The sequence below is a fragment of the Panicum virgatum genome, chromosome 3N (assembly GCF_016808335.1).
Source record: "Panicum virgatum strain AP13 chromosome 3N, P.virgatum_v5, whole genome shotgun sequence".
Taxonomy (NCBI): domain Eukaryota; kingdom Viridiplantae; phylum Streptophyta; class Magnoliopsida; order Poales; family Poaceae; genus Panicum; species Panicum virgatum.
The window spans coordinates 36,619,781-36,629,286 of NC_053147.1; the positions used below are offsets into that span (position 1 = coordinate 36,619,781).

General features: G+C 51.3%; 1 pseudogene; it reads right to left on the bottom strand.

The window, feature by feature from the left end:
- Positions 1–222: 222 nt before the first annotated feature.
- On the bottom strand, positions 223–5,356 carry LOC120667786 (annotated as a pseudogene).
- Between the last annotated feature and the right edge of the window lie 4,150 nt (positions 5,357–9,506).

A 9,506-nucleotide genomic window follows, 5' to 3' on the forward strand; every position in this document is an offset into this window, starting at 1 on the left:
AAATTGAGAGAATTCGTACATTTTTTCGTTAAGCACTGACCGCTTTTTTTTACCCAAACAAACCATGGATCACACGTGTATTCTGATGAGGGCGAGATGATCTGAATGCCTGAATCCTGATAGGATGATAGGAGAGAACTAAGATAACCATGAATGCAAGGTACAACAAGACACGCAGCACGAGCATAGAAGCGGCTCCATTATTTGATACCATGGTTAGCATTACAGTATGCACACTCTCATACATAAGACCAAGAGATGCTCATGGTCTCGAACCAAACCGGCAAGGAAGGTCCATATAAAAGGCGCGCACACTTGCAACAACCAGAAGTACTCGGAACATGGTGTTTGCATTATTCCAGTCCAATCATGGGTTCAAACTACAGACGCTACGCCTACCCACACCACTGATAGCGACTGATCAGATAAACGCATGGGGTCCACAAGGTAGCACCAAAGCACAAGGGGGATGGGCGCTTACGCGTTCACCTTGGGTGCCCATCCCGCAATCAGGTGCTCCTTGGCTGGCTTAGTCTTCACAAAAGATTCGCGGCTGAAAAGTGCCTGCACAAAGACAAACGTGATCTTGATTATTTGATTCTGGAAAGAATTATGCAACTGATAGTGAAATTGCGATCAGCTGAGCACTTGTGTACCTTGGTGTATGCATGGACGCTGGTCAGGTTTTCTGGGATCTTCCAGCCCTTGAAATGCTCCACTGCAACCTGGAGGTGGAAGAGCTTCGCCCCAGGCTAAGATCTGCAGCTGATACATTCTCCGCGTTGATGTAGGGACCCTGCAGCAATCGTGCCCCCCCCCCCCCCCGCGTTGCACTCCCAGGCGACTCGGGGGGGGGGGCGACCCTCGCCGCCGCCCAACCTCTTCCTCCTCGCCGCCTACGGTGGCCGCCGCCGTCGCCGGCGATCGTCCGTGCGGCGGCGGCGGCCCGTGGCTGAGCCGAAGCCGGCTCAGCTCGTCGCCTCCCCCTCCCCCCCGGCCTCAAACCTTGCCGTCGCCGTCGGCCCCAAACGCGTCGCCGCCGGCCACCGGGGCCAGATCCGGGCTCTCCCTCACCGGATCTGGGCCCCCACGGGCCGGATCTGGCCGTCCTTGGCCGCCTTCGTCGGTTGTCGCCGAGGGGCGCCGCCGCTTCGGGGCTCCTCCGGGCGCCGCGGCTGCCTTGCCAGGTTTGCGCCTCGCCGCTCCCCCGCTCCTCCTTCACGGCTTCCTTGCCGTGTCTCAGGTGTGCTGCCGCACCTCCGGTTCACCGCCGCTCGCTATGGCCCGCGTGGCCGCGCCGCGGGGACGGGGCGGGGCGCCGCCGCTCGCCCCGGTCCGCGCGGTCGCGTGGCCTTGCTGCTGGGGATTGGGCGCTGGGGTGGCCATCCGCTTCGGCCTCGCCGCACCCCTGGCCGGCCCTGCGTCTGCTGCTCGCCCTGCTCCGGTTGCCGCTTCAGGGCATGCGCCCCTCCTCGTGGGGATCGGAGTCTGCGCTCCCTCGCGGGCGCCGGTGGGGGCGTTCTCTGCTGCTATTGGGCAGCCAGGGTCCGTCGCCACCTGCTCCCTCCGGCCGGGGGACTAGCCGCCCTTTGGTGCTTCGCCTGGGCGTGGGGACGTGTCCTCGCTGCTCTCGATGGCCATGTGGCCATGGCTGCCGCTCCGCTTTGTGGCCGCGCCGCCGTTTGCTCTGTGGGCCGTCGGCTCTGGGTTGGAAAGGGGCGGTGACGAAAGCCTTGGATCCACTTGCGGACCGATGACGACGACGCCCTCGGGCGCCGTTTACCTTCTTGAAGGCGTCATCTTTCTGCCCCTTTCCTACCTCTCCAGCGAGCTTTCCGGGTGAAAACCTAGATCATGTTGGTCGGACAACGACGGCGCCTGTGGCGTCGTTTCCTTTCTAGAGGCGTTGTCTTGGAAGCTTTGTTGGTGGCGGTCCTTTGCTCTCCTTGGAGAGCTTCTGCTCCTGCACCTGCCTTCGCTTCATCTCATATGCATCGTTCGGGTCGCGCTTGGTCGTCGGCTTCTCTTCGCTGGCGGATGCTTTGCCGCCTTTTCGGTCTAGTGGATGCTTTGCCGCTGTCGTCGCGTTGGTTGAAGTTCAGGCGGATGCTTTGCCGTCGTGGTTGGTTGGTTGTTCGGGTGGATGCTTGGCCACCTTTGTTAGGTCGTAGACCTTTGCCCCTGGACGGTGTTTGTTTCTGCTAGCGGGTTCATTTGTAGAGCTGTGGCTTTGGGGTGTGGGTTGTGCCCTTTGTCCTCTCTGTGCTGCTGTCTGTGTTGTCGTTGTGTTTGTGTGTGTGTTTTTTCAGTGTTTCTCTAGTTTTAGTCATTTGTGCTCTTGTGTTGGTCAAGCTCTGTTTGGCCACATCAAGATTGTGTCTGTAACTGCTTTCTTCTTAATGAAAAACGTACTCAGGCACGATCGCGAAAAAGATGTAGGGGCCCTGCAAACATGGTAATGTTGATAATGGCGTCATGAAAGGTCTGGTTCAATCAAACAAGATTCAGACCAGGCCAAGCAACAAGGTTCTTAATCAAACCAAAACGATCGTGTTTCGTTGTATAAATGCAGAGAAATGTGGCAAGTGGGTATGACTGAAATGACCGTTGAAGCATGTGTTATGTCTATTCCCTTGACGAAAAGCAGCAGCCATATCAATCACTTAAAGACCTCATGCCTGCAACTTACATGAGCTTTCAGATGCTCGTCTAGTGCCTGCAATTCATCAAGAAGTGCCTTCTCTGTGCGAACGGCAGTGACGCCGAGCTGGCTAGCAGGGCTCAGTAGGGTCCCCTGCTTGTCGGCCGGAGTTTGATCCCCTTTGGGGATGGATTTTCCGGTTGGTAGTGTAGGGGTAAAAAAATCCCCTCGTCTGTCCCCATGTCCAAAGTATAGTCTGGGTCCGGCCTAACTCACAAGGAGACGGGCCACTATGTATGGGTGGGGGCAGGGTTTCAGGGATTTTCTTGACCTGTGTGAGAAGATTTTCTTCTTAATACAATGCCGTGGGGGGTGGTCTTTCCCCCGCAGGTCAAGTTTTTTTTTTTAAGAAGTGCCTTCTCTGAACAATCACTAGCATCTTTGCTCTTCAGGACTTGACAAAGGATGGGAAATCTTTGATCCCATGTCATCACAACCATACGAGAAAACAGTAAGATAACTGCCAAAGCTCAACTGAAAATGCAGCAACACAAGAAAGCGTGATAATGCTTCAGAATAACTTGGTAAAAGAGATGACAATTCTTAAAAGTTGTTATTGTTTCAAAAGCTATCAAATCAGCACTTGATAGATCCTACTGCAGGGTGAAGCTACTTCTCATACTGAAGTGCATGAAAGTATTCAGTCGTATTCATATCCTTAACAAATACAATACTTCCTTCTTTAGTAGGATATTAGTCACCAATGCCCATGAAAAACAAGTTTCTAATCCAAACGCCACAAGAATTGTGATGCATCAGGCGCATGGATTGTGAGGCGACACATCTCTGAAACGAATGCAGATTTTACTGATTCTCAACCTTTTAACAAAAAACCTTACAGGACTACGTTCAAGGTTCTAAATAGCCGGCTATAGCCACCGCTATAGCCTGCTATAGCTTTTGGGAGACGAGAAAGCTAAGTCTTCCGTCTCTTAGCTCTAAACGGCTAGGTCCGCTAATAGCGGGCTATATCCCGCTATAGCCGCTAAATTAAGGGTTATTTAGTCAGCTAAATCATATAATTAGTCTTTATTTAGTTTAAGTTTAGTATTGAACTTTGTCATTTACAAAATTTAAAATTTCATCAATGATGTAACGAGGGAATGAAACCCAAGACGTACTTCAGTACATGAAATCTTTTTGATTTCATGTTTATATGCAAAATTACTCAGAGATTTATGCATGATGCTGAGGTACAAATGCGTAATTGTGAGATGCTCCTAGAAGGTTAGAGAGTATGCATGAATCATGGTCACCATGCTTGGTGAAACATGGAATACTCTAGAAATTAGATGTTTGTATGGTCAGATAAGTATGTAGAAAATTCTAGAGTTAGATAGTTGTAAAGAAGTCTGCAGAAGATGGACACATGGAAAAACAATATGAGTCATGGAGTCCTATAAATAGGGGTATTTCCCTCCCCTCTTGCCATACCATGGCATAAGAGGTCTCAAGTAGGAGATGACAAGGTTGCCATGTAGTGTACTAGTATCATGGTAGGGTAGGCACATTTCTACTAAGTTATGGTGAATAAAGATTCGAGTTTCCATATAGAGTTGTGTCTCTCATATTAGTGTTTAGGTGAAGGTCTTTTTGGTGCAGTGTGGGCATAGGGTGCACAAAAGAAGTGATATCAAACTAGATACAACTTCTCGGAAGTCGGTGTCAAGGTTAGAGGCACCGATTTCTCAACACATTGTATTTATAGAACCGCTAAATGGATTAGCTAGGCTATAGCTTGCTATAACCTTTCTTAGCCTCTACAAACACTAAACGTTAAATGTTGTAGCCCGCTATTTTAAACACTACTACGTATACAACAATGATCTTCAGAGCAAAGCAAAAGTTAAATTTATGCTCCGCTTGGAACATGGGAATTTCACATTGAAATGTTTAATTCCTATAAGAATTAAGAAAATCTCCCGTGCTCAAACATGACCCAGCTACTTCGCTAGGAAGATGGAGATGTGAAAAGCTAAATGCAGAATTTTCCTAAAAGACAGGGCATGAGGAAGACAACTTACACTGATGCATATTCTGGAGGGGTGACCAGAAATAGAGTTGGGAACTTCTCCTCAACAACTTGATTGGATCACATAGCCGCGGCCATTCTGAATTCCTCACACATGCAAATCGAATTAGAAGTTTTGAACCTCCAACATCATGCTATGATGCTAACCAAAAGTTTAGTTGACAAAAGAGATGAATACAATTTTTTCAAACTAAAAGAGAGATCGAGATCTGATAGACGAATCTAACTGATAAATTGGTGCTGAAAACCTAGGGGTCGATCTCATCGTATAGTTGCAAAATTTGTAGTAGTAATGCAGCAGTGTTACTTTTCAATCACCAATCCCACACTCCTAATCTGGTAGTGGATGTTTGGCAGCACCGACAACTAATCCTAACACGCCCAATTACCCGAAATTCGAATCTGAACAAGCCAACCACGAACGCACGTCACGTTAGCAACAAGCCATATTCGCTCAGCTCTGCGCTGATCTACGAGACTATGAGCGACCGATCAGAGAAACGGGTGGTGTGCGTACCTTGAAGCACGTAGGTGACCTTGGCGGAGTCGGAGTAGCTGGGGAGCGAGAGGCCGCCGCCGGCGAGTGAGAGTTTGGCCGCGCCGATGGAGGTGACGTCGAGCATGGATAGGTCGGCAGGGCTCCAGTCATACTAGGCGCCACCCTAGCCGTCGTACGCCTTCTTCGGCTGCCTCGGGGTCAGATCCACCGCCATCGCGCTGAAGGACAAGCGAGCTTCGCTTCAAGAAGGTTCGGGGAAAAAGGGCGATGGATGGAAGAAGAGGTTGCGATCGGGGGTTTTGGTGTGAGGACGGTGACGGGGGCTGGTGGCGACTATTTAGGCTGTGTTTGGTTGGTGGGATGGGGGTAGAGGGAGCCGCTCCATCCCAATAGTGGTCTGGCGTGGCGGAGCAAATAATGGCTATTAACCGGGGTCAATCCTAGATTAATGGGTGGATTAGGATGCGAGTTTATCTCCAGTAAACAGATGGGAGCGGGTTTATCAGTTGGCTAATCAAAAGCATCAACCTCTTTCCCCTTCCCCTACGGCGATGGCATGGGAAGTGCGCGACGAGGCGTGCCGTACGGCTCGCTGACCCGGAGGGACCACCCGCGGCGGTGCGTGGGGTTGTTGGGCTCCCTTTCACGGTGACCTGGCACGAGGCCGACCTGCCATTGGGAAAGGTAGCTATTCAAATGATCTCCTGGATCTGTCTCTTGTGAGACGGGGAGCTATGTCCTCAGTCTAACTGGATTTGGTCAGCCGTATATCGCCGAAAGCTTGTATAGTTGGATGAGTCCCATGGGTTTGAATTTGGAAAGTAGGTGGATAATAATTACTAGTACTGGGCTGTTTAAATTTTCGATGAGATCTTGAATCCTTTTTAGATAAGTTTTGTGGGCTGGAATTCGGACGCGCACGTATGTATCCGGGTCAGGCATTTTGTGCCCGCGGAATCCTGCGGTGTGAAGGACGGCAGCGGCACACGAATTTGGTGGTTTGGGAAAAGAGTGATGGATGGAAGAAGATGTTGTGATCGGGGTTTTGGTGTGAGGACGGCGACGGGGGCTGGGGGCGGCTATTTATAGTGGCTAGGTGCGGCGGAGTGGATAATTACTATTAACCGGGGCCAATCATGGATTAATGGGTGGATTAGGATGCGGGTTTACCTCCAATAAATAGACGGGAGTGGGGTTATCGACTGGCTAATCAAAGGCATCAACCTCTTTACCCTTCCCCTACGGTGATGGTAGGGGAAGCGCGCGACGAGGCGTGCCATGCAGCTCACTGACCGGAGGGACGACTCGCAGCGGTGCGTGGGGTTGTTGGGCTCCCTTTCGCGGTGACCTGGCGTGGGGCCCACCTGACATTGGGCAAGGTAGCAGTTCAAACGATCACGCGGGTCTGTCTCTTGCGAGACGGGGAGCTGTGTCCTCTGTCTTGCTGGATTTAGTTAGCCGTATATCGCCGATAAGCTTGGATAGTTGGATGAGTCCCACGGGTTTGAATTTTGAAAGTAGGTGGAGAAGTATTCCTAGTATTGGGTTGTCTAAATTTTGGATGAGATCTGCAATCCTTTTTAGATAAGATTTGAGGGCTGGAATTTGGACGCACACGTACATATCCGGGCGAGTTATTTTGTGCCCGCCGAATCCTGCGGTGTGAAGGACGACATCAGCACACGAACTCGGTTGTTAGGGAAAAAAGGGCGGTGGATGGAAGAATAGATTGTGATCAGGGTTTTGGTGTGTGGATGTTGACGGGGCTAGGGGCGGCTATTTATAGCGGCCAGGCGCGGCGGAGCGGATAATGGTTATTAACTAGGACCAATCATGGATTAACGGGTGGATTAGGATGCGGGTTTATCTCCAATAAATAGATGGGAGCGGGGTTATCGGCTGGCTAATTAAAAGCATCAACCTCTTTCCCCTTCCCCTACGGCGATGGCAGGGGAAGTGCACGACAAAGCGTGCCGTGCGGCTCGCTGACCCGGAGGGACCACCCTCGGCGGTGTGTGGGGTTGTTGGGCTCCCTTTCGCGGTGACCTAGCGCGGGGCCGACCTGCCATTGGGCAAGGTAGCTGTTCAAACGATCCCGTGGGTCTTTCTCTTGCGAGATGGGGAGCTGTGTCCTCTGTCTAGCTAGATTTGTTTTGCGGTATATCGTTGATAAGCTTGGATAGTTGGATGAGTCCCATGGGTTTGAATTTACAAAGTAGGTGGATAAGTATTCCAAGTACTGGGCTGTTTAAATTTTGGATGAGATCTTCAATCCTTTTTAGATAAGATTTGAGGGCTGGAATTCGGATGCGCACGTACGTATCCGGGTCAGGCGTTTTGTGCCTGCGGAATCCTGCGGTGTGAAGGACGACAGCGCCACACAAACTTGGTGGTTCGGCAAATAAGGGCGATGGATGGAAGAACAGGTTGTGATCGGGGTTTTGGTGTGAGAATGGCGACGGGGGTTGGGGGCAGCCATTTATAGCTGCCAGCCGCGGCGGAGCGGATAATGGCTATTAACTGGGGTCAATCATGGATTAACGGGTGGATTAGGATATAGGTTTATCTCCAATAAATAGATGGGAGAGGTGTTATCAGCTAGCTAATCAAAAGCATCAACCTCTTTCCCCTTCCCCTACGACGATGGCTGGGGAAGTGCGCGACGAGGCGTGCCGTGCGGCTCGCTGATCCGGATGGACCACCCACGGCGGTGTGTGGGGTTGTTGTGCTCCCTTTCGCAGTGACCTGGTGCAGGGCCGACCTGCCATTGGGCAAGGTAGCTATTCAAACGATCTCGTGGGTCTGTCTCTTGCGAGACGGGAAGCTGTGTCCTCTGTCTAGCCGGATTTGGTTAGCCGTATATCGCCGAAAGCTTGGATAGTTGGATGAGTCACATGGGTTTGAATTTGGAAAGTAGGTGGATAATTATTACTAGTACTGGGCTGTTTAAATTTTGGATGAGATCTTCAATCCTTTTTAGATATGATTTGAGGGCTGGAATTCGGACGTGCACGTACGTATCCGGGTCAGGCATTTTGTGCCCGCGGAATCCTGCGGTGTGAAGGACGGCAACGGCACACGAATTTGGTGGTTTGGGAAAAAGAGTGATGGATGGAAGAAGAGGTTGTGATCGGGGTTTTGGTGTGAGGACGGCGACGGGGGCTGGGGCCGGCTATTTATAGCAACCAGGCGCGGTGTAGCGGATAATGGTTATTAACCTGGACCAATCTTGGATTAACGGGTGGAGTAGGATGCGGGTTTATCTCCAACAAATAGATGGGAGTGGGTTATCGGCTGGCTAATCAAAAGCATCAACCTCTTTCCCCTTCCCCTACGGTGATGGCAGGGGAAGCGCGCGACGAGGCGGAATGCGTGGCTCGCTGACCCGGAGGGACCACCCGTGGCACTGCGTGGGGTTGTTGGGCTCCCTTTCGCAGTAACCTGGCGGGGCCCACCTGCCATTGAGCAAGGTAGCTGTTCAAACGATCTCGTGGGTTTGTCTCTTGCGAAACGCGGAGCTGTGTCCTCTGTCTAGCTGGATTTGGTTATTCGTATATTGTCGATAAGCTTGGATAGTTGGATGAGTCCCATGGGTTTGAATTTACAAAGTAGGTGGATAAGTATTCCAAGTACTGGGTTGTTTAAATTTTGGATGAGATCTTCAATCCTTTTTAGATAAGATTTGAGGGCTGGAATTCGGATGCGCACGTACGTATCCGGGTCAGGCGTTTTGTGCCTGCGGAATCCTGCGGTGTGAAGGACGACAGCGCCACACAAACTTGGTGGTTCGGCAAATAAGGGCGATGGATGGAAGAACAGGTTGTGATCGGGGTTTTGGTGTGAGAATGGCGACGGGGGTTGGGGCAGCCATTTATAGCTGCCAGCCGCGGCGGAGCGGATAATGGCTATTAACTGGGGTCAATCATGGATTAACGGGTGGATTAGGATATAGGTTTATCTCCTATAAATAGATGGGAGAGGTGTTATCAGCTAGCTAATCAAAAGCATCAACCTCTTTCCCCTTCCCCTACGACGATGGCTGGGGAAGTGCGCGACGAGGCGTGCCGTGCGGCTCGCTGATCCGGATGGACCACCCACGGTGGTGCGTGGGGTTGTTGTGCTCCCTTTTGCAGTGACCTGGTGCAGGGCCGACCTGCCATTGGGCAAGGTAGCTATTCAAACGATCTCGTGGGTCTGTCTCTTGCGAGACGGGAAGCTGTGTCCTCTGTCTAGCCGGATTTGGTTAGCCGTATATCGCCGAAAGCTTGGATAGT